Source organism: Labeo rohita, chromosome 23 (genome assembly GCF_022985175.1).
Source record: "Labeo rohita strain BAU-BD-2019 chromosome 23, IGBB_LRoh.1.0, whole genome shotgun sequence".
Taxonomy (NCBI): Eukaryota; Metazoa; Chordata; class Actinopteri; order Cypriniformes; family Cyprinidae; genus Labeo; species Labeo rohita.
The window spans coordinates 17328869-17354913 of record NC_066891.1 but is presented as its reverse complement, the minus strand read 5'-3'; the positions used below and the strand labels follow the sequence as shown (position 1 = coordinate 17354913).

General features: G+C 33.8%; 1 protein-coding gene across 2 annotated transcripts in view; it reads right to left on the bottom strand.

Moving 5' to 3' along the window:
• The window catches only part of phc2a (polyhomeotic homolog 2a (Drosophila)), a 50439-nt gene extending 34123 nt beyond the window's left edge, over window positions 1-16316 (bottom strand). For both annotated transcript variants that reach the window (XM_051096515.1, XM_051096516.1), the window contains exon 1: window positions 16190-16316. The gene's annotated coding sequence lies outside the window, so the exon portion shown is untranslated. The remainder of the gene's footprint in view (window positions 1-16189) is intronic.
• Between the last annotated feature and the right edge of the window lie 9729 nt (window positions 16317-26045).

Here is a 26045-nt window from a genome sequence, read left to right as displayed (position 1 = left end):
TCACCACTAAATCCTCTTATTTTGAATTCTCACTGAAAGTGACAGCTACACAGTTTGTTGAACGCTTTGCGGTTCTTGACTGCCTAACTCTAACACCTTTCACAATTGCAGGCCTCAGTTCATTTATGATCCACGTGCCCACGCCAGCTCCAGTAGCTCTGAACAAATGTGAAGACTGATCGGCTGGAACAACATAACGCAGTCATGACAACAGCACCAGAGGCAGTCCCAGGCTTTGATCCATCTGGGGATCTCATAGACCAAAAGAGATGTATCAACAGGCTCTATAACATGCTGAAAGCAGGATTAATGCTTTCATTTCCACTCAGGTAAAACTGCTTTTGTGTCTTTTGATTGCATTTGATAACGTCACACTTGAAATAGTGATTTTTCTCATTTAGAGGTAGTCATACATGAGATGACGCATAGTATGCCAAAAAAGGGTGCATTTTGAATGACAGATAGATTGCATTTTCAAAACTGTGGTTAGTGTTCAGTAAAAACAAAACATTCTTGGATTACATTTTCAGAAAAAAAATATACAAAATCTGTCACTGGGGCAGTACCTTTTAAAAAGATACAGATATGTTCCATTTAGGTACTATATTTAACTTTTTTGGGACTAATATAAACCCTTTAGGGGTTAATAAGGTACAGAGTGTAACTTTTGAAAAAGTACTAGCCTGCTGACAGCTTTTGTACCTGTTTTCTGAGAGTGAACATTCTTTCAGTGTTAAAAAATATTTTTTAGTTTGATATAAAAATAACCACATTATTGAGTTAATGTACCACCTGCAGTTAAAACATTTCAAAGACATACATGTCTTTATAATGTCCCTATATATACATATACATATAGTGAGAGAGAGATGGATAGATTACTTACAAATTGTAGTCTGTTACTGATTATAGATTACATGATGAAAACGAATTAGTAACAGAATCTAATTACCTATTTTAGGTAATGTAATCTGAGTACTTTTTAAAGGACTTTTAGATTACTTTTTATCAAACTTGTTTGAAACTTACCATTAAACATACCATATTGATCTTAAAAAGCAAAGAGGAAAAAAACATATATTTTATATATCTATAAGTATATATATATATATATATATATATATTTTTTTTTTTTTTTTGTTTACCTGCAAGTCAATGTGACCATCAACCAACATCAGAAAACATGTAAATGAGTTGTTAAATATTTTATTTTAAGGGGTGACAAAAATGTTTGGGAATCCCTGCATGAAACGCACATTAATAAACGTGAAACGACATGCCCAAAGTCTTCCAGGTTTGAAATATTTTTTTCCAGACTTCCAGAATCAATTAACTTTGAATAATTTACCATTGTGTGTCATTGTGTGAATAACGTGTAATCATGTAATCCATAAAAAGCAGCTGTAATCTGCTTACAAGCATTTTAAAATGTAACATACTCTAATAACAAGTATTACGTTTTTGGAATGTGATTACGTAAACAGTTACCACCCAGCACTGTACGCTACCAGTCAAAAGTTTTTTGGTCAGTGAGATTTTCAACATTTTTTTTTTTAAAGTCTGTTCTGCTCAACAAGCCTGGATTTATTAATATTCTGATTTGCTGCTCAAAACATTTTTTATTATTATTAATATTATTGTTATGTTAAAAAAACATTTTTTTCAGGTTTCCTTGATGAATAGAAAGTTCAGAAGAACAGCATTTATCTGAAATGGAAATCTTTTGTATCATTAGAAATGACTTTATTATCACTTTTGATCCATTTGAAGCACCCCCCCAATTAAAATTATACTGCCTACAAGTGTGAATGGTATTGTGTATAATGTTACAAAAGCTTTCTATTAATCAAAAAATCAACTGTTTTAAATATTGATAATAATAATAAACAATCTTCTTGATCAGCAAATCAGCATATTGGAATGATTTCTGAAGGATCACGTGACACTGCAGACTGGAGTAAAGATACTGAAAATGTAGCTTTGATCACAGGAATAAATTACATTTTAAAATATATTCAAATAAAAAACAGTTATTTTAAATAGTAAAAATATTGCTGTATTTAGGATCAAATAAATGCAGGCTTTGTGAGCAGAAAAGACTTCTTTAAAAACATTAAAAATCTTACTGTCTAAAAACTTCATATATAACTCATATATATAACTTATATATATAATTTTCATATTTATTCATATATATAATTTTAATTACATGGCTGTCCACTTAACATTATTATTTCTGAAAGTTCTGTGAACATTAAACATTCAATTTTTAAAAGCATTCCTAAAAAGGCCTTAAACATTTATTTATATATATATATATATATATTTAAACTTATTGAGAATGTTAGGGACTGTTCAATACGTATATACGTTGCATTTAAAAGTGCGAGAAGCAGGGCAGTAAAATAGAAAAAAATCCTTGCAAAAAATCACAAAAGAATCAAATTTACTGCTAATAGCATCTTCTAATAACATATAAAACATGTCAGAGAAAATTAATACTATGAAAGTTCATGGAGTTTCTTAAACATTAAACGTCAACATGAAATGGCACTCGCAACACTTTCATAATGCAAAATATTTAAAATAAAGATAGAATATTATTAGAAATAATGTAAGGTGGAACTTTTGTTTTTGAAAAAAAAAACTGAAAGGTACATTCAGAGGCAGAGGAACTGATTAACGTCTCATTTTTTAAAAGTTAAGCATGTTTTAAAAGTGCTATGTTTTAGAATGTGTGACATGTGCGAGATACAGCAAAAGGTGGGAGACACAAGCACATACAATTATTAGCTGGGAACATTCCACACTTGTTTTAACTACAGCTGATTCATTAACTCATGTTTGTAAAGCATAAAATTACTATCTAAACTCAAACTTTAAAATGTTGTAAACAGTCCACAGGCCAAAACCAAATCAGTTGCACTGTACTCACTCAGACAATCTGACAGCTTCCAACACAGCTTGTGACAGGATACAACTAGCAGCAAGCAGAATCCAAACTCTGACTCTTCTCTGAACCAAAACTCCTCCCATCACAGATGACTGGGACCCAATAATGTCATTATACAAACACACATCAAAGGCTGCCGCAGGGGGAAATGAGCTGGGCTTTTTCTTCTTGGGGGGCTGGGAGGACACTTGTTGATCAAAATAGACCTGGCCTCACTTCCTTTACTCAGCCGAAGAACAGCTAGACTAACTAAACCAAATGGAAGAGATCCTCTTCTGTAGTACAATACACCTGCTGTAATGTGTCTAACACGTTCAGACAGACCTAAAATTTTCTGGGGTGCACGCTAAGAGAAAAGCAGTCATAACATGGTACAACAGCGAGATTTTCTATTATAATCCTAGATGTTGAAGTCATCAGAATACATTTGTGGAATTTGTTTGATCCCACTTAACCTTCCATTAGATGTGGAATCTTTCAAGGACATATAAAAGCTTAATACAGTCCATTCCCCATTACCTTGAAAGGGAGACTCGTCCCCTCTTTGTCGTTCTCCCCCTCTCTCCTCTCTTCTCATTATTTTATTGGCTAACACAACACACTACACATTATTCTACTCAATTTGCTCTCCAGTCTGCATTAGAGACCTCCTCACCACACAGCTCTGTAGCTAACCGAACGTCTAGTGCCATCATCATCCGAGAGTCCTTCCCGCAAAACCCTCTCACCAAATTGAGTTAGACTCATTGGAGACCAAAGTGCTTTTGCTGTAGCAACTAGGATGCAAAGTCTGCACTGAGCAATACAAATAGGATTAGCATGAACGAGCCGGAGTTGTAAAAGACGAGGTTAGGTTTGAGGCGTTCGGGTAGAGATGGGTTATCAGCACAATGCAGAGGCCACATCAAACAATCAGGGCTAAACCCTCAGGGTGAATGACTGCAGATGGATGAGACATCCAAGCTGCGCCTGTCTGGACAGGCCACAGCCAGGTTAAACCAGTCCGCTAGGATCACAGCAACCTGGCAATCAAAAGATGTTGAGTAACTGCTAAAACCAGTTGTGTGTATTGTCATGCATTTGCCATGTCATAAATTGACAGCTTGGCTGAAGAGAATTAATTAATATGTATTCACATGTCCTGCAGTGTTACATACTTGAATTTTAAACAACATTTTGCTGTATATATAATGTATTATGCATTAGCTTTTGTGAGCTCATATTAATTAAGAGACTATGGCTGTGTGTGTAGATAGATAGATATACTTTAATATACTTTAAAATATAATGTATTTCTATGACGCAGCGCTGAATTTTCATCAGCCATTACTCCAGTCTTCAGTGTCACATGATCCTTCAGAAATCACTGTTATATGCTGATTTATGATCGGTGTTGAAATTTTTGTGCTGCTTAATATTTCTTTGGAAACTGTGATACCCTTGTTCTTTGATTCTTTGATGAGTAAAAGGTAAAAAAAAGCATTTATTCAAAATATATATTTTTTTTTAACAGTCTTTACTTTCACTTTTTTCCATTTAACACATCCTTGCTGAATAAAAGTATTAATTTCTTTAAAAAAAAGAAGAAGGAAAAACAATGTACTGACCCCAAACTTTTAAATAATAGTGTATATTGTAACACAAAATGTCTGTTTTGAATAAACACTGTTCTTTTTAACTTTTTATTTATCAAAGAATCCAAATGATTGATTATAAATCATGCTGAAAATGTATGAAAATTCAGATTTGCATCACAGGAATAAATTACATTTTAAAGTATATTAAAATAGAGAACTGTTATTTTAAATTGCAATATAAATTTCACTATATTATATTTTTTCTGTATTTTTGAACAAATAGGTACAGTCTTGATGAGCATATGAAACTTTAAAAATATTTAAATTTTACTGTGTATATTTGCTGTGTATATATAATATTAGACATATATTATTAGACAACGTATTTTAATATTAATATAAATTAACTATTAGTTAATGTAAAATGAAAAATTATTATAAAAACATAAAATCCAGCATTTGTTCATGTATTATGAGTGCACATGAATTAATAATGAACAAAAGTATATTTAAACATAACCTAGATTAATAAATGGTATACAAAATTATTAATAGTTAGTTAATGGTAACCAATGCGTTAAATAATGTTATTAATGCATAATGTATTTTTACTGTGTGTAATATTGTTTTAGATTTTTTGTAATGTTATTAATTGATAAACCAAAGTGGTCCCTGGTAAAAAAAATAACATATTTAATGACATATCGCTCGAGACTTATAAAAATTATGTAATATATAAAAATATACTGATATGATATACTGATATAAAAATGATGGTAACAATTTTCAATAAGGTTTCATTAGTTTACATTAGTTAATACTTTAGTGAACATGAACTAAGAATGAACAATATTTCTACAGCATTTATTAATCTTAATTTCAACATTTAATACATTATTAAAATCACAAGTTGTGTTTGTTACATTTGTTAATACACTGTGAACTAACATAAACATCTGTTTTTTTTATTAACTAATGTTAACAAAGATTAATAAATACTTTATTAAATGTATTGTTCATTGTTTGTTCATGTTAGTTAATACATCAACTAATGTTAACAAATGACACCTTATTGTAAAGTGTTACCAAAATTTTAATTAAACTTCATTTGGAGTACTACTTGTGCACAATGCACATTTCTTAATATTATGCCTCAAATTGTGTTTTTATGTCACTATTAGGTAAGTATTGTATGGTCTTTGAATAATATTTGTCTTTAAATGCAAGATATTTAGAGTACCTAAAGTATACTTGCAATAGTTCAGCTTTAGCACAATCTTTAGTTGTACTTCAGCACTACTTTTGCACCATTAAAGTCCATTAAGTACAAAATTAGTTGTTCCAATTTAGCAGAGTTTAATTATACCAGTTTAGTATACCTAAAGTACAATTACAGGGTATTTTTATTAAATACATAAATATGTAAATGTATTTGTAGTAAGCTTAGCATGAATTAAATGTAGTATATTCACATGTAATCACATAATCTAACACAACTAATCACATTTAAACTAAAATTAGACCTGAAATTAACATGTCATGCTCACCACTCTGCTAGTTAAACTAACAGTCTCTCAGGATATTAGCTTCGCCACAGGATGCTTGTTGTCAGTTTTGACACCTTTGGCCAAGTGTGAGTAAACAGTAAAGCAATTAGGAGCTTCTACAGTTAATGGATATGTCAGACGTTTTGTCACCTCGAGATCTGACACTCTGGAAATTCATTCTGTCAAATTCAATGGAGCTTATATCATTCAAAAAGATTTCACTGCAGCGAAGCACCTTGACGAAACATGTTGTTTAACAATGTGCCTGTTGAGCATACATCAATACTTGTCATAAATCAGAGACATGAGGAGCTGGAACAAATAGAGAGCGCAGATCCTCTAACATGCGTGAGTCAATAACATTCTCTTCTATTTCTTCATTTATCTCAATCACATACAGTGATTCAACAAAGCCACCGCAAAATAGTTCAAAGTGAGAAATTTATCTTAACTTTGACAAGCCATTGATCTGTCCTGCCAGAACTCTCTCTTCTCTGGTATCCATCATTCTCCACGTTAGCACATTCCCTCTATGTGGCAACCAGGCAGAGGAGATTTGTGGCCCTCATTTCCTTAAGATCCACCATAAAACTGCCGGCTTTGTCTGCGAGGGCCACATCGTTGTTGAACTGAGAAAGCATGAAATATGACCCCCAGTCGCCTTGGTATCAGTGTGAAGAGCCCGACAGAAGGGGGTTTCTCTGTCTGGCAGCTATCACCAGTATTTTTAGAAGTACTGTAGTTTGCATGACCCACCTTTAAAAAATAAAGGTTCTTTAATGGCATTGATGGTCCCATGAAGAACCTTTAAAGGAGAAGTTCACTTTCAGAAGAAGGATGTACAGATAATTTACTCACCCCCTTGTTATCCAAGATGTTCGTGTCTTTATTCAGTTGATAAGAAATTATGTTTTTTTGAGGAAAACATTTCAGGAATTATCTCCATATAGTGGACTTCAATGGTGCCCCCAAGTTTGAACTTCCAAAATGCAGTTTAAATGCAGCTTCAAAGGGCTATAAATGATCCCAGCCAAGGAAGAAGGGTCTTATCTAGCGAAACGATCAATCATTTTTGAAACAAATTGACAATTTATATACCTTTTAACCTCAAATGCTCGTCTTGTTTCCTCTCTGCGATGCACATGCGTAGTCTGTGTAATCCAGGTCAATACAGTTAGGGTATGTCGAAAAACTCTTGTCTTGTTTTCTTCACTTTGTAAACACTGGGTCGGTACTTCTGCAGCGATGTAGGACGATTTTGAAGTTGGGGAAGAAAACAAGATGGGAATTTTTCGACATACCCTAACGGTATTGGCCGTATCGAACCGGAAAAAACAGAGTTCACACAGACTTAGACAAGACAAGCGTTTAAATGTATATAAATTGTCAATTTGTTTTCGAAAATGACTGAGCGTTTTACTAGATAAGACCTTTCTTCCTCGGCTGGGATCGTTTGTAGACCTTTGAAGCTGCATTTAAACTACATTTTGCAAGTTCAAACTTAGGGGCACCACTGAAGTCCACTAAATGGAGATAATTCCTGAAATTTTTTCCTCGAGAAACAAAAGTGATGCCATAGAAGAACCTTTCAGTGAACAGTTCCTAAAATAACCATTTTGAAGAACATTAAAAATCTAATCTAACATCCATGGAACCTTTTCTGCATTTGAAAGGTTCCATGGATGTTCAAGGTTCTTCATAGAACCACTGATGCCAATAAAGAACCTTTATTTTTAGGAGTGTACAACCTTACAGTTGTACAACCTTACACAAAAGGTCTTCATAGCAGAGTGCTCTTCACACTATGAAAAAAATGGTTCTTTTAAGAACTTAAAAGGTTCTCTGAAGAACCCAAAATGTTTCTTCTATGGCATCAAAACCAGAGGGGATTTGAACATAGAAGCCAGAATTTTGCACATGCAAATATCCAGGCAGCTGAAAGAAATCAGGGTGCCCACGTTGCATGTAAATGAAAGGGGAAATTAATATCCAGAACGTGTGTTTGCATATTTAAATAGTCCGGTTTAAACATAGAGCTACCTTATCATCAGCAACTGAATGGGAATGCCAAGTATGCGGTGCAATTTCACAATGATTTGGAATTCTGCGCATTCAAAGCTATCATTTAAGATGGAGCCATTAACATATAAATTAGGTGCTCACAGAGCCAGATAAATTGGAACAGTAGCATGGTTTTGGCTTTTTTGCTGTTGTTTTATTCAGCCGACTGCTCACAAACTGGAGGTGTATCATTTCTGATTATCACGTGGAGTCCAAGCGTGAAATAACCTGAATTTGAACATCAGTAACGCATTTCCTCGCTATAACAACGCAGGCCTCCCAGGCACACAATCGTTAGCACCATCTCATTATGATGTCTCAATCAAAAAAAATAAAGACTTTGGTTGCACAAAACCACTTTAAAACATTTAAACAGCACTCTTGGGAGGCCTGAGCTGTTCCTGAGGCATGCCTAAATCTGATAGATGACTATAGCCTATTAAATTTGTGCCTTTTCTGGATTATGAGGTGACACGGTGTAAGTGAAAATAAAAATATACATTCTGGTAATATGGAAATAAACATAAGTTTTGTTTTTGAAAGGGACAGTTTAATCAGAACTGAAAATTGTCATTATTTAGTCTGAATGTTTGAAACATGTATGATTTCATAAAAGGAGATGAAAATTTAAAGGGAGGTTTGTAAAAAAAACTTCAAAAAACACCATAAAAGTTTAACAAAATTACTCTGCACAACTTGTACAATATATATCTGAAACCATGTGATAGATTTGTGTTAGAAAAACATTCAAATTTAAGTAATTTTTACTAAAAAATAGTGGTGTGAAACATTAGACAACTATGGGCACCGTTCACTTAAACTTTACACAAAAAGGAAAATCAAATCGGATTCAAAAAACATGAAGGTGAGTAAATAAGTGACATGAGACATTTTTGGAGTGAACTATCCTTTTAAATGAAACGTGAAATGATTGGTTTGTCTAAATCGAGTCAGTAGTCCAGCTCAAAGATGCTCTCACACTGGGACTATAAATTACCGTCTTCCTGCCAAAAGAGTGAGAGCTTTTCAGGCCGTATTCTTCCCTTTTGTCTCGGCGTAAAAAGACTGCAGCCAGCAGCACACGTGGCCTTCTCTGTGCAAACTCCCAGAGCCATAAAACTACATTACCACAGGGAAGGAATCAGATACACAGATGCCCCAGAGAATTTACAAAGCACCTCAAAGCCTTCCATCCAATGAGTTATTACTGACAGAACCTGAACAGCACAGGTGAAAATCAGTTTGCACTTTCTCTTTGAGTAGCAATATTTAAAGCTGAATTGTGTCATTTTTGCCGCTGGCATGACTAGAAATATGATTGTTTCAAACAGATTTCTTAAACACTAACCCCATCTGCCATAGAGTGCAGGAGTTGGGTTCTTGAGGTAAAAAAAATAAATTTTCCAATTTTATTTTCTCAATAAGGGAACTGAATTTTAACAACAAACCATTAAAGACAGACCTCCTGTTATATATGAGATTGCTAAAGGGATAGCTCACCCAAAAATGAAAATTCATGTCGTACTAAACCCATAAGGCCTTTGTTCAACTTTGGAACACAAATTAAGATATTTTTGATGAAATCCAAGAGCTTTCTGACCCTGAATAGACAGCAACACAACTGACACGTTCAAGGCCAAGAAAGGTAGTAAGGACATCAATAAAATTGTCCATGTGTCATCAGTGGTTCAACTGTAATGTTATGAAGCTACGGGAATATTTTTTGTGTTTAAAGAAATGAAAAATAATGACTTTATTCAATCATTTCTTCTCTTCTGTCAACCTTTGACACCTATTCACGAGAGTACCACGACGTATGTATATAATAAACATAAAATGTTGTTTCTACATATAAAATCAGCATCTTTAAATCAATAGTTTTAAATTTAGGGTTTTTAATTTGATTTTGCCATTCTCAATGCTTCATGGGAATGTAGTTATTTTAGTTATTAAAGCCGTTAAGCCACTGATTTTGCTTCAAATCAAAGTTTGTAATATTGTGATACCTCACAGTTGTCTGGTTGGACTCATGGCTTATATCTCCTAAAAATATTTCTGAACCAAGGCCACTTACATCTTTTATGGCTTATATATCTTAAGAACTTCCAGAAGCAAGGCCTGTTGCACTCTGTTGACCAAATAAACAGACAGCCCTGTCCCAAACTCAGCCAATGCAGCTGTTACACTGATTGAAATGTTGTTTAAACAAATGTTTTTTGGAACTAAGTAACACATTTTCAGTGTTAAACTGGCTCTTTTCCAGTTAGAAATGGTACATAAAATACTTTTAGTGGAGGTTAAGTTTCAAAGCAAATGGTGACTGGTAGTTTCCCAGTTGTACACATAAATAAAACACCTGAGCAAACCTTGTTCTTGTGAAACACAACCACCTGTCATAGCCACATTCTCTAAGCGTGAAGCTGTCAGACAGTACTTAGCAAACGGGGAGGAAGAGATGACAGATCCTGTATGTAATTTAAGCCCTCTGAGTTAAACAGATTCTCTGATCTTTGATTTACTTCAGTCCTAAGGTGGAAAGCCTGAAGTGTAACACAAGAAATGAAAAGTGACTGTAAATATTGAAAACCTCAACTATGAAGCTTTCATGTGTCTTAAGAAGCTTTGTCACTCTAATTTGTCTAACAATGTCTAAAGATGTAACATTCAAAAAATCCATTAACCCGAGTGATAAAACCTCCAAAATCTGATAAGAACTGACAGTGTCAATTTTAATTAAAGACTCTTGATTGACAAATGTGCCACTTTAGGGCTTTACTCCTTTGTGTGGGATTTAGCACTTAAAGAAAAAATAACATCATGATATTTCTTACCGAACAAGCCATGACCACTAAACTGTATATTTGACCGTTGTCCGAAAAAATCAGTATTTTATGTTCATAAATGTATTTTATTAAGTAGCTTTCTAATGTGGAATAATGACTGATCACCCTGTTAAGATGTTTTGTTGCAATACTGACCTACTGACTGTACATTATATCTTATTTTAGATATGCAGAGGAGGAAATGGACTGTATTTCGGCGTTTTGGGGAAATCCCAAAGTCAACATCCACAGAAGGAAAATATTTATATGTGGATGTTTTTACATATATAACCCTAATAATACGAGCCAGTCAAGTTAAAGATAAACAGGTTGGAATATAGGCCAAGTATCAGTGGTTGCTGCCCTTGCTGGTGAGGAACCAAATCATTAATGCCTTAAGCTTTGCTTCTCCAAAAAAAAGGAAAGAAAAAGGAGATTTATGTCAAGCAGCTGTGTAGCTGTCGGCTGCTGAGCCCGGAGAGCTGAGTGAGAGAGAGAGGAGGACAGAGAACACCTGGGTATGGAGCTCAGAGGCAGGCTAGAATCACTTTCATCTGTCCAGGCAGCAGTGGAGGGAAAGAGAGAGTTGTCTGCACTCACTTCATACACTCTCAAACAGTTACTACAGGCTGTCAGCAGCTCTCACACATTCACATTCAGATGCCGGTTGGCTTTACATTGGGGAAAAAATGCCCCCTTTGCCAGGAAAGTGAGACCTGTGCATATTGAGAAAACTGTTCACTCATTATACATTAGTTAGTTCCGGTTCTCAAATTTAATTGGTCCAGAGGCGTTACCAGAGTGCTGATCACTGTGAGTTTTTGTGTTTGTATCACTCCGCTTGTCTACGCTAGTGCATTCTGGACAGATGATCAGTCTGTGTATTAGTGGTGGGGATTTTGTTCAATGCACAAATTAATTCAGGAACTAAACAAGTGACTGTTGTTATAAGTCACTGAATCGTTTGATTTTTAGATATTTCAGTGACTCTTTCTGCAGGTTGCATTGCTACACCAGTAGGATACATTCAACCAATTCGTTCAAACACACTGATTCATTCAGGATCTAAACAAGTGAATTCCAAGTTCTCTCATGAATCTCTAGATGGATTGTTAATGCAAACTCATGCTATTCACAGCAAACTACTTGGCACAAGCTGACTGGTTCATGTTGCATACACAGCCAATAAGCTTGCTGCATTACATTAAAATGGCTGGTTAGAATTCACTACACGGTTCCGTGTAGATCAGAGTTCCTCTGAAACCCTCCACCTCCCCAGCTCCACCTGAATAGATCTGCTTTGGGTTACCATATATGCTATTTGTGCAGCAACAGTATGTCTTAAATACTCACAGGCCTGTAATGGTGAATGTATTTGCAGTAGCATGTTCTTGTACTTGTTTTGCAGCAGCAGCAATAATCTACAACAACAGCAATATCCAACAGCAGTAGCAATTCAGCAGCGTAGCAGATCTATTCTGCTGAGACCAAATACATTAGCATTATCATATCCGTTACCATGCTAAAATCTTCTGAAAGTTGACACGACAGAACGATTGTTTTTAAAAAGTCATCAAAGTCACCGAATCATTTACTCAACCAATTCGATCAAACACTGAGTCTTTTGCTGACTCTCTGCATCTTTATGAATGAGTCACTGAATCATTCATTCATTTTTTGTTCAAACAAGTTGATTCATTCAGGAAATAAACAAGTGCCTATTGTTATGAGTGAGTCACTGAATCATTCACTCAACCAATTCGTTCAAACACACTGACACTTTTGCAGACTCTCTGCATCTTTATGAGTGTATCACTGAATCATTTATTCAGCCATTTCGTTCAAACAAATCGATTAATTTAGAAACTCAGCAAGTGACTACTGTTATGAGTGAGTCTGAATTATTTGCTCAACCAATTCGTTCAAACTAGTGCTGTCAAACAATTAACTGTGATTAATCTCATCCAAAATGAAAGATTTTGTTTACATATGTATGTGTACTATGTAATTAATATTATGTGTATATGAATACACACAGATGTATATATTTAGGAAAATATGTTTATATATTAAAAATATTTAGATATAATATGAATTTTATGAATATAAATATAGACGTGTAAATGCATGTAAATATTTTCAAAATATCAACTGTATGTGTGTGTGTATTTATATACACAATAAATATACACAGTATACACACACACATATTATGTAAAAAACTTTTATTTGGGATGTGATTAATTGTGATTAATTGTTTGACAGCAACTCTTTTGCTGACTCTCTGCATCCTTATGAGTGAGTCAATAAATCATTCATTCAGTCAATTTATTCAAACAAATCAATTAATTCAGGAACTAAAGAAGTGACTATTGTTATGAGTAAGTCATTGAATCATTTACTCAACCAATTTGTTTAAACACAAAGATTGTGTCTGTGTGCAAGCAAACAATTATCCTGCTTTGATTTCATTTAGAACATTTTTTTTTATTATCAAAAGTAGATTAATATTAACATTTTGAATCTTACAAGACATATACTGTATATTTATAGGTGAGTGATATATGTATATATATATATATATATATATATATGTATGTATATGTACATGTATATATATGTATATGTATATGTAATTCATTTTCTCTGTTTTCCCTCTCTTTTGGATACAAATGTATTTATTTAATTACTTACAAATAAGAATTTAAAAAAAAGAAATATGCTGTTCTTCACTTAGGAAAATGTCTGCCATATTGTGCTTAAAGTGCAAGTTACTCAATGTTAACTTTTTGTTTACAAAGTAGAATACAAAGAATGTATTTATAGAATACAAAGTGTTTTCAAACTTAATTAATTCAATTGAAAATAACGAAAAATACACCTCTCTAGTATAACAAGGCTTTGTTGTTGCAAATATTTTAAGATTTAGTAGTACTGACCTTCTGAACTCAACGACTGAGAATTATCAGTGAGTCATGCTGGTGCAGCGCTCAATTTCATTAATCACTTTAGGCAGTTTTTGACTCTTGAACCAGGCCATTACAAGCATGCACCCATTCTGCAAATATTTCTCTGAGGACAAAACTTGTCATTCTCTGGAAAGACAGGGGAGAAGAGCTGTGTACGTATCTAAACATCAGATAAGCATCAGAAACTGTCAGAAAAGAAAGAGAGCGCCCTGACATACGGTCTGTTTTGAGTTTGTGTTAATGGTTGAGTCACACGGGAGCGTCATCAGCCATGACAGAAGAATGTCATGGTGAGCGCTGAGGTGAATGCGTTCATTCGCTGAGTCTGCGTCTCATCTTCATGAGGGCTTGGACAGCACTGTATGAAAACATCTCAGCTCATCTGTTACTGTTTCTCACTGCTTTCATCACTGGAGATGGATCTCACTACTAGATGGCACATAATGTGTATTACTGAGTCCTGTATAGCTCATTAGAGATCAAGGGGTCACTGCATGTGCCTCTTCCCTCTAAAGAACCATCACCAACATGTGATATATGGCCTAAACTGAACTGCCGACTGTTAAAAAAAAAAGTGAAAGCAATCGTGTTTAGTGCTCTGTGAGTTGTGCAGGAGGGATTTGCTCTACTGGAGAAGCAAGATGGAAAAATTCCTAGTCAACTGGACTCAACTGAAATTTCTTCTAGAACATTGCAGTAATCCTTCAACTGCTTTAGAAAGAGTACAGAAACTCATATTTTGAAGAAACTCTCAATACACTTAAGTGTTTCCAGATCTTCAGGGAGCCTAGAAGTTGCAATGAAATGGAAGTATCGACAGATCTTTTCTTTTGTATTGTGATGTACATCTCCAAGTAGCAGATTGTAGGCCAAAACTTGGTTCTTTGCCTCATATGTTGACTGTATTTTAGCATGTAGGCATTGCTAAATGCTAATTCCATTCTGTCATTTCTCTCTTTACTGCAGGAGCCTCTCGTGCTACTCGGCAAGCCCCTCATTTCCTGGTGCTTTAAGGGGGACCGGAGTTGTGTCCCTCCAGTTTGATTGATTATTAAAGTGACCTGAGGGTGAGGGTGAACTACTCAAGCTCATTGTGAGGCCCATGACACAGGAAAGGCAAGTGTAAAACATGAGGGTCTTACCCCAATTACCGTACAGAAGTGACCTGCCCATTGGCGGTTGGAGAGCAACAAGCTTTGCTTGATTCATCTGCAATAACCTAGAAGTAGGCTACCTTAATACTACACGACAACATGAAATAAATGAACGACTAACTATTGCTTCCTTCACTCTACAGCACGACTGCACAAGAAATCATATGTATATCACATATGAAGCTACCCCACATTAATTGTCCAGATGTTCAGTGTCAAATTCATAAGATGACACTATCGAGATTACACACAAGCGTCGGCTTTGTTTACAGAGCGTTGGGTCAAACTAGCATGTACCGAAAGAGTGCAGATGGTCTTGTTATTTGAGAGGCGATAGGTTAAATGAATTGTATCAGCACTAGCTGTCAATCAGTCAGTCTACTAGTGCAACACTCCCCTGTCGGGGAATGCATTGTCTCCATTTAGTCTTACGAGAGGTCTAAAAGCTTCTTGTGTACATGTGTGCAGAGCAAACTCATCGATAATCCTTAAAACATCGCAAATGATGTTGCATGTCCACATAAATCATTCGCCTTCAGCTTAGCGTAAATACTTCAGTCATAATGCATGTTGTATTGACAATATTGAGTTATTGATTTTATCAGGTTGACACATTAAAGGAATAATTCACTCAAGACATTTTAAAGAATGTTAACATTTCTGTCCATACAATGAAAGTCAATGGTGTCCAAAACAACACTGGACCCCTCTGACTTTGATTGTATGGATAAAACAACATTATTAGAGATAATCATACAGGAGGGTGAGTAAATAATGAAAGGAGGGTCTCAAGTTCTTCAAGCCCGCCTAGAAAATATCTGTCAATCTGTGTCGGTCTCTCTGATGTTAGTAGCCGTACCGAAAGCAGTGGAGACATGTGGTGGAATTCTCCAAAGTAAACAGCTTTCATTGTGCCGAGACGGACATGCACAGGCATACGTGCATTTATGCACTCTATTTAACATACAGACCACACATACTGTTGATATAAGACACTAAGCCTAAAGAGACACATATAAATATAAGTAGGGCTTCCTGCGCAAGTGACATTTACAGTCACATATGAAGCCAAAAACAACAGCACATCTTAATAAAGCTTTACATACCCTCAACACAGGCCTCGTCTCAACTTCAATCGCTTGTTCCTTTCCTGATATCCTACACCATGTCTGAGGTCTGCTCTATCCGACAGGCACAGACTACACCAGGCACAGAGGAGGAGAAAAAAATACAGCATGAATTAGCATTCCTAAAGCAACCATGTGACTTCAAAGCACCAATAGGCTGCTCTGGATTCGGTATGATCCACCTCTAGCTCCTCCCTTCTCTTCTCTCTTGTTTCGCTCTCTTATAGAAAGCCTTTGACAGGGTTGTGATACATGTGGTCTGTTAATGCACCCATTTTTGCTATCAAACATTTAGTATCAGACTATTAGTATGCATAATCAAAGTATAGTATAAAGTATAGTTTAATTAAAAGCCCACATTTAGGATTGTAAATACTGTAAAATGTGAATGAAAATGCAAAAAAGATATCACATAGAGTTTTTAAATGCAAAAAAATGCAGGAATGCATGTATTTTTGAGATTATAGTATAACAGGATAATAAAAATCCCACATTTAGGGTCGTAAATACTATAATACGTCAGTGAAAATGTGACAAAAATGTCACAAAGAGTGTTTAAATGCAAAAAATGTAAACAAGAATGCATTTCTTTTAGCTATCAAAATTCTAATATTAAAATCACGCCCTCAGTTTGCATATTCAAAAAATATATATAAAATATATAGAAGAGTATCATATAATAGTATAATAAAAAGCCAATTTTTAGAGCTGTAAATACTATAATATGTAAATAAAAGGGTGCTAATATAAAAAATGTGAAGCAAGAATGCATGTCTTTTCTATTTTTATATGCAAACTAAAACTATATATATATATATTTATATAACCACATTTAGGGTTGCAAATGCAAATGCAAAAAAAAAAAAAAAAAAAAAAAAAGTGAACAAGAATGCATGTCTTTTGCAACTAAATTCTGTTTTTTAAAAATCATACCCTGAGTTTGCTTATTCAAAATAAATATATAAAATATTTAGAAGAATATAGTATAAAAGTATAATAAAAATCCCACATTTAGGGACGTACATAATGTGAAATATTCTATATATATAGAGAGAGAGAGAGAGAGAGAGAGAGAGAAGAATATAACAGGATAATAAAAACCCCACATTTAGGGTCAAAAATACTGTAATATATGAATGAAAATACAAAAATGATGTCATGTCACAAAGAGGGTTTAAATGCCAAAAAAAAAAAAATAAAATAAAATAACAAGAATGCATGACTTTTGCAATCAAATTCTAATTGTGAAAGTCAGACCTTTACTTTGCATATTCAAAATAAATATAGAAAATATATAGAAGAATATAGTATAATAAAAAGCTCACATTTAGGGTCATAAATACTGTAATATGTAAATGAAAATGCAAAAATTGTGCTACAAAAAGGGTGGAAATGCAAAAAATGTGAAGCAAGAATGCAAGATAAATATATATTATGCATATGCAAAATAAATACATAAAATATATAGAAGAATATAATATAATAGGATAATATAAACTCCACATTTAAGATTGTAAATACTTTAATATATGAATGAAAATGCAAACATTGTCACAAAGAGAATGCATGTCTTTTGTGATCAAATCTTAATTTTGAAAATCAGACCCTCAGTTTGCATATTCAAAATAAATACATTAATTATAAAGAATAATACAGTATAATAGTATAATGAAAAATATACATTTAGGGTAAATACTGTAATATGTGAATGAAAATGCAAAAATGGAGACCTTGATTTTGTATATTTAGAGTAATTATATACCATATACAGATGAGTACAATATAATTAAATCCCATATTTAGGGTTGTAAATACTGTAATATGTCAATAAAAAATGTTGCCACAAAAAGGTTGTAAATGCAAAAGGCAATGCATGTGTTTTTGCTATCAAAATTCTAACACTGAAAATAACAGTAAATATATACATACTGTATAGAAGAGTATAGATTAATAAATCCAATATTTACGTTTACAAATACTGTTCACAAAAAGGGTGAATATAAAAAAATGCATTTTGCTATCAAAATTCAGGTTGCATATTCAAAATAAATATATAATACATATAGAAGAGTATAGGATAACTAAAAGCCTGCATTTAAATACTGCAATATGTGAATGAAAATGCAAAAAATTATATCACAAAGAAGGTTTCAGTGCAAAAAAGTGAAGCAAGAATGCAGTCTTTTTTTCTATCAAAATTCTAATAATGAAAATCAGACCCTCAGTTTGCATATTCAAAATACATACATAAAATATATAAAAGAATATAATATAAAAGGATTGATTTAGCATATTCAGAGTGATTAAATACCATATACAGAAGAATATAATATAATAAAAAGCCCATATTTAGGGTTGTAAATACTGTAGTATGTCACACAAAAGCTTGTAAATGCACCAATGCATGTGTTTTTGCTATCAAAATTCTAATAAAAATCAAGGTAAATAAATACATACTGTATAGTAAAAAACATATTTAGGGTTGCAAATACTTTTAATATGAAAAACTTTAAAACTAAATGAATGGCAATGCAAAAGTGGTGCCACAAAGGGTATAAAGGGTATAAATGCAAAAAGTGTGAAGCAGCAATGCATGTCTCCTGTCATAGATGCTGTGAGAATGCAGTTCAGCCTCTGCGGTGAGCAGAGGGAGGAATTGTAGTCTAACAACAGCGTGCTAATGTCCTGTCTGCATGTGTGCACTATCCTCCATCTTATTAAGTCTCTGTGTCTCATTAGAGGCGGTGGGGGGTGGAAGCTTACAGCACACCTCTGTTGCTTGACCCTGACTTTTACGAGCCCACCTCAACAAAGAGCATTAAACAGCAATCATGGCTGAATGCTGAACACCTCGAGTACGCGTTTGCGCCGCTCTCGCTCAAGGGTGATTCAAACAGTGGGTTGTTTCGGTTGTGGCGTGAGGCAATAAAGTGTCTGGATGTGGAACAGGATGCTACGATACTAAAAGCCGCTAAGTGATGGGAGGTGTAATAGTCTGGGACACACAGGTGCATAAGCAGCGTTGACATAATTAAACAGGTCAGAGGACAGGCGGGAGAATGAAGGGGGTGATTGTGCTATTTTCTGCTCTGATAATAAGTTCCTTATGCTTCTGTTATGTCTGTATGTGTACGTGTGTGTGTGTGTGTGAGAGAGAGAGAGAGAGGAGATCGTTATCCCGTAATGAGCCTGTACAGTGTTTTATGTTTTAGTAGAGGTGAGAACCATTTCAAACAGGGAAATATATCAGTGTTTTTAACTCAGATAACATGAACAGTTTGAAACAGACAACATGTTGTAGTTTGAAATGATCAGTGTTATTTGATGTTATCTAGTAAATATTTGCTTATTTAAATTTTATTTTCACATTCATGCTGTCATATACAAATATTTAAACTTTTCAACCCAGTATACGATTTTCAATTCAAATGTATTTGCATAGTAATTTTAATAACACATGGTTTCAAAGCAGCTATAATGTAACAGGAAAGAACAGAAAATGGGGTCATTCAACTAGTGAGCAAGCTACAAGTGACAGTTGCAATTAAAAATTAAACACGCATATGCGTACCTGGGTTTTACTTTATACATTTTTCCAAATAGCACTCTCTTGCCCTGGACCCCAGATTGAAAACACGTTATTTAGTTGACTTGTGGTTGAGGAAGTGTATACACTACCGGACTTGTTGATCTAATTCTTGCTATGTGGTCTAGCCATATGAAGTCTTGCTTTGTACTTGATTTGCATTAGCAACTAACTTGTGAGTTATAAAGATAGAACTGCGAGACATAAACTCGCATTTCTGACTTTATAACTCGCAGTTGTGAGTTTATATCACAATTCCAGTAAAAAAGGTCAGAATTGCGAGATATACACTCGCAATTGTGAGTTATAAAGTCAGAATTGTCAGAATTGACTTTTTTAAAAAAAAACTGTGATAGAAAAAAATTATGTGAGTTATAAAGTCAGAAAAACGAGATATTAACACACAATTCTGACTTTTTTTCTTAGAATTGTGAGTTTATATCTCGCAATTCTGACCTTTTTACCCGGAATTGTGATATAAACTCAAAACTGCGAGTTATAAAGTCAGAACTGCCAAACATAAACTCACAATTTTTATAAATAATGTCAGATTTGCGAGATAAAAATGCACGATTTATGTTTATGTCTCGCATTTCTGACTTTATAACTCGCAGTTGTGAGTGTATATAACAATTCCAGGAAAAAAGGTCAGAATTGCGAGATATAAACTCACAACTGTGAGTTATAAAGTCAGAATTGTAATTCTCACCTTTTTACCCAGAACTGTGATATAAACTCACAACTGCGAGTTATAAAGTCAGAACTGCGAGACATAAACTTGCAATTCTGAGAAATAAAGTCAAAATTGCGAGATATACACTCGCAATTGTAAGTTATAAAGTCAGAATTACAATTTTTTTTTTTTTTTTACAAAATTGTGATAGAAACTCACAAGTGCGAGTCAGAACTGCGAGACATAAACTCAGAATTCTTAGAAATAATGTCAGATTTGCGAGATATGAACACACGATTCAGATTTTTTTTCTTAGAATTGCAAGTTTATATCTCGCAATTTCGACCCTTTTACCCGGAATTGTGATATAAACTCAAAACTGCGAGTTATAAAGTCAGAACTGCGAGACGTAAAGTCGTAATTCTGAGAAATAAAGTCAAAATTGTGAGATATAAACTCGCAATTCTGACTTTTTTCCCCAGAATTGTGTGATATAAACTTGCAAGTCCAAGTTATAAAGTCAGAATTGTGAGATACAAACTTGCAATTCTGACTTTTTTCTCAAAATTTTGATATAAACACACAATTGTGTTATAAAGTTATAAAACTGCTATAAACTCAATTCAACAATTCTGAGAAATAAAGTCAGAACTGTGAGATATAAACCCGCAATTCTGACTTTTTTCTCATAATTGTGTGATAAGTGTGAGTTATAAAGTCAGAGCTGCAAGACATAAATAAATTCTGAGAAGTAAAGTTATAAAATAAAATAAAATTGTAACTTTTTTGTCAGAATTTTTAGTTTAGTATCTCACAATTCTGACCTTTTTTCTCACTATTGCGAGATAGAAACTTGCAATTGTGAGTTATAGTCAAAACTGCAGAACTCGCAATTCTAAGAAAAAAGTCAAATTAAATTTTAAAAATAGAATTTTTAGTTTATAGGCTATCTCGCAATTCTGACTTTATAACACACAATTGCGAGTTAAGTCAGAATTCTGATAACATATACATCTTTTTTTCTTTCAAAATTGGACTTTATAACTCGCAAGTGCGAGTTTATATCTCACAATTCTGAAAAAAAAGTCAGAATTACAAGAAAAAGTATGAATTTCGAGATACAAACTTGCAATTGTGTTATAAAGTAAGAATTTAAAATTTTATCTCGCAATTCTGACTTTATTTCTTGCAATTGTGGGTTTATATCACAATTATGAAAGCCAGAATTGTGACTTTACATCTAGCAATTCAGACTTTATAACTTGCAACTGCGAGTTTATATCTCAAACTTCTAAACTTGTAAACGTGCAATTGTGAGATAAAAAGTCACAACCCTTTTTAATTTTTATTCAGTGAGGGAAACAGACTTCCATAGAAAACACCTGCCAAGAACATAAGAAAAAATGGAAATTCAAATCATTTTGGAGTCTACTATAACAAGGAAATCAATCCGGATATTTTAGCCTTTTCCCTAAATGTAAATCAGACCTGAGTTAGTAGTGGTTTGTCATAGCAGTACATTGTTTGAGGTTTTCAGGCACGTTTTATTTAAATATCATTTGAACTTGCCGAGGCAACTAAGTTTGCATGACCATACTATTCAAATGTGAGTTCGTCAGGTGTGGTCACAGTTGTGTATTATGTCTTATTAATATGTTATGCAGTAGTTTTATTTGTTGAACTTTGTTTTGATCGTGGGCCGTTTGTAGTGAAACTCTTTGAAAACGAATGATCCCTGGGTCAACTATGTTTTGTTTACAAGTTTACAAGCAAATTCAGTTGTTGCTGTTGTAAAAATGTATAATAATTTGTCATTTGAATTTCATTGATTCGGTGTTGGTTGCTTCAGTCCAGTAAATATTCGTTTTGAAAAATTAAAAGTTAATCTGACATTTGCTTGTACATTTATAAACATAATTAGATTTCATAGCAACAAGACAAGTTTACCACGATGTGACTATCAATCTATCTGTCTATCTATTTAAATAAATTAAATCTAAATCTAAATATTGAAAACACAGAGATATGTATACAGTGTTTCTTGTAAGAAAGAGTTATCAAAAGACTCATACGCTTAATCAAATTAAAGTGGCGCATGATGAAACCTGATGTGTGACTGATTAGCATTAAGCTTGTCATAACATTTTAATGTAAAATATGTCACTGATGCAATAGGAGATGGTTCCTCATAAATCCATTTACGGATTAAAGAGCGTAGGCCAATGCAGTGACCTGAATCCACTATATATGGCTGATATGAACCAACATGAACAGCACTGACGTCATTGCTGCCACCACACAAGAACATTCCTTCTTAAAATATCCAACAAGGCACTGATTGGTCATTTTCATAGGAATTCACCCGACCATCCGATGTTGCAAGATTCCCACAAGAAAACAGTGAAGGAAGCACTGAGTTGAAAAACAATCTGTGTATCCGGGTAATGAGAACATCCCATTTCAATTTCCAGAACAGACTGATACTGGATTAGCAGGATTCATCACACTTTACAAAGCTGTTGTCAGGGGGTGAAAAAGAGCTCACTCCCACTCAGCGCTGTTCCTTATCAGCCATAAAAGCCTCAGCGTCACTGTAATTGCCCCCATATATACGAGACGCCCACCCCTTTCCCATCCATCTGCCTTGTGTTGAGCTGTAAATCACTCACCTCCTCTGAATGGGGGCAGACTGCTGCCTGTCCATCCACACACATGCCCCACACATGCCATGAACAGCCTACTGCTCATTCTCATCCCTGGAGACAGACATTAACATTTGTAATAGCAGAACTGATTTTTATATCCAGTTAATATATTTAATGTTTTCATACTGTGCAGTGTGTTTTACAGGTTATTTGTGGTTAATGCTGTCAGTCCGGCTTGCACTGGAAAGAACATTTTCATCTCCTGCAGTGAACACCGCAAAGGTTCAGAGGTCATAATCAATGTTTGTATGACATCACACACAATTACCATCAACATGATCCATTATGCAAGGCTTTCCCACTGAAATATTAATGATAAGTACAGGAATATCCCTGAGGTATTTGCTCTACTTCTTTGGATTCTTTTTGGATTAGCGCACATACACTCGAAAGCCGTTCAACATGTGCAACACAGATAAATATAGCGAAGAGACATGTCAAACTTAGTGTTTTACTGCTTCCATCTACTGGCGAGTTAGTGAAAGTTTACGTCATAGGACAGCACAGTACAAGCATTAGCCTTTGTGGATGTTTACAAATGTATTTAAAATGGATGACTATTTCACAAATTATTCTGCACATACCCCTTTTAAAAACAGAAAGTTCATTTCAGTGTAGGAATGGCCTGGTGTTATATTTTATTTATATTTGGTTTATTTATATAGCTACATATTTCATACATATACACTACCGTTCAAAAGTTTGGGGTCAGTACCTTTTTATTGTTTATTTTTTTCTTTATTTTTTTTTTTAAGAAATTAATACTTTTATTCACCAAGGATGTATTAAGTTAATAGTTAATAATAAATAATTTACATTGTTATAAAATATTTATATTTTGAATAAACATTGTACTTAAACTTGTTATTCATGAAAGAATCCTGAAAAATAAATAAATCCACATATTAGAATGATTTCTGAAGGATCATGTGACACTTAAGACTGGAGTAACAGCTGATAAAAATTCAGCTTTTCATCACAGGAATAAATTCTATTTTAAAGTATGTTAAAATAAAAAACATTATTTTATATTGTAAAAACATTTTGCAATATTACTGTTTTTTTTCTATATTTTTAATCAAATAAATGCAGCCTTGATGAGCATAAGAGACTTCTTTAAAGACTATTACAAGTCTTACTGACCCCAAACTTTTGAACGGTAGTGTATATATAGATAGATAGATAGATAGATGTGACCCTGGACCACAAAACCAGTCATAAGGGTCACATATTTTCGAAATTGAGCTTTATACTTCATCTGAAAGCTGAACAAATAAGCTTTCCATTGATGTATGGTTTGTTAGGATAAGACAGTATTTGGCCGAGATACAATTATTTGAATATATGGAATCTGAGGGTGCAGAAAAATCCAAATATTGAGAAAATCACCTTTGAAGTTGTCCAAATGAAGCTTTTACTAATGCATATTACTAATCAAAAAGTTTTGATATATTTACAGTAAGAATTTTACAAAACATCTTCATGAAACATGATCTGTACTTAATTTCCTAATGATTTTTGGCATAAACGAAAAATCAATAATTTTGACCCATGCAATGTATTTTTTGGCTATTGCTACAAATATACCCCAGCAACTTAAGACTAGTTTTGTGGCCATATGTGACCCTGGACCACAAAACCAGTCATAAGTAGCATATGTATATTTGTTGTAGCAGTAGTCAACAATACATTGTATGGGTCAAAATGCCAAAAAATCATTAGGATATTAAGTAAAGATCATGCTCCATGAAGATATTTAGAATTTCCTACCGTAAATAATTAAAAATATAATTTTTGATTATTGATGTGCGTTGCTAAGAACTTCGATTTTTTTCAGTATTTTTATATATTTATTTTATCATTTTTTTTCACTCTCAGATTCCAGAGTTGTATCTTGGCCAAATATTGTCACATCCTAACAAACCATACATCAATTAAAAGCTTATTTATTATGATAATTATGATTTTATGATTTTTAAAAATTGACCCTGGTTTTGTGTTCCAGGGTCACATATTTACATGTATGTTAACACGACATGTATCCTTAAGAGAAATCACAAACCTTAAAACTGTATGGCTGTCAATAGATTGTAATAATAAAAGCGAATTGCTGTATTAATGCCATAGGTAAATGTTCAGGTTATTAAATTCAATTTTACTATCATTACTACTATTTTTTTTTAGATTTCTAAATGGTAGATTTTTCATTTTCATGTGTTACTTTTAGTGAAAAGTATTTGTTTGTTTGCTTGTTTACCATTCAAAAGTTTAGGTTCAGTACAATCTTTTTGAACAAATGAATACTATTATTCAGCAAGGATGCATTAAATTGATCAAAAGTGACGGTCAATATATTTATTAAAAAAAACTCTTGGGTTATTTCTTCTGTGTTTGGGTAGTTTTTATTACCCAGTTACAACCCATTGTTTAGGTAGTTTTTTGCACTCTCTTCAGGAGACAGAAAGTGCCATCAATTTGGTAAAATACAGGTTTGTGTACACCTACGTAATTGTTAGTGTGCAGTATATCGTTCAATTTTATGCAAAGCAACATGAAGAGATGCAGTGTTAGTCACCTAAACAAGTGTCGCATCTGTATTTTCACTTGATGGAAAGGCCAGATGCCTTGCATAAAATAAGTGATTTTATTCATAAAAATACAGAATATAAATACTCTGGATGTTAAAATATGTCACCAGAGATGTTTTCTGTTTGTTTATGTACAGGTTATGAAGTCGGTCACAGCATATTTCGGCTATGAATGAAACACAGGGCGGCGGTCTTAAGTTAGCAGTTCCCTGCCGAACACGATTCCAACTCAGGCACCAATGCGAACCAATGCCGTTACGGTGGAAACAGGACAGAGACTGGA